Source organism: Falco punctatus (genome assembly GCF_963210335.1).
Source record: "Falco punctatus genome assembly, chromosome: 3".
Lineage (NCBI taxonomy): Eukaryota > Metazoa > Chordata > Aves > Falconiformes > Falconidae > Falco > Falco punctatus.
Window position 1 is genome coordinate 16,945,212 of NC_137582.1, and position 893 is coordinate 16,946,104.

The following is an 893-nucleotide window of genomic DNA, read 5'->3' on the forward strand; positions in this document are numbered from 1 at the left end:
CTGTGTGCTCTAAGTAGGTATTTAATCTCCAGAGGTTGTTCTGCTGTTATTCTGATGTTGCCTCTGACATGTTAATTAGGTCTAAGGATGTTTTCATTTTCATAAGTCTTTTCACCAAGAGAAGCTTAATTGATTTAAAGTATCCAGGTAAAAAGCAAAGCCTGTTCTGCTTAATTTCTAGGATTGGTAAATACTAAAAAATAAATATCTGGTATTCCTCTCCTTTCCTATATTGCTCTCTGGTTCTGCTCTGTAGGTGAAGGGCATGATTAGCATATGATCTCCTTGCAGTTATGCAGAAAGACCATTCAAAACTGACATATTCTTAAAAGTAGGGTCCTGCATTTACTTATTGTAAAGCAACATAGTCAGGGCTGTGCAATAAAAGATGATAATCAGTTGTCTGCAGTAGCATTCTCCATGTATTAGTATACCCAGGTGAGACCATTCCTGCGGGGCAGGTATACCCTGTTTTATCAGTAGTGGACATAGGGAATACATTGTCTCTCAAGCCAAACCATCAGACAAGAAAAATATCTGACAAGTCAGGGAGGAGTATAGAAAAGGAAGAGGACTATTAAAAGATAATGCATGAGAAGATACATTATTTCTTCAAGGCGTATTATGTTGACCTGGGAAAGTGATGCTTTTCTGTATAAAGACAATAGCAATGAGATTTCCTGCTTATGAACATTTATTATTACCTTTGGGGACCACTTTAGGAAGTAAGGGATTCCTGGTAGCTGTAGGACTTCCATTTCTGTCCCTCTGACTCAGGGAACTGCACCTTTCATTTGGATTTTAGAGTGCCCTTACAAGGCTTGATCTTTGAGACAAGAAGTCAGGTTTCTTAAGCTATCTAAAAGTGCGCCTGTTTTGTTTCCTTTGTGCAG

The 893-nt window shown here is 38.4% G+C and overlaps 1 long non-coding RNA gene across 1 annotated transcript in view; it reads left to right on the top strand.

Moving 5' to 3' along the window:
* Nucleotides 1-893, top strand: part of LOC308060721 — a 31,285-nt gene that overhangs the window by 20,646 nt on the left and 9,746 nt on the right. The gene's annotated exons all lie outside the window — the stretch shown is intronic.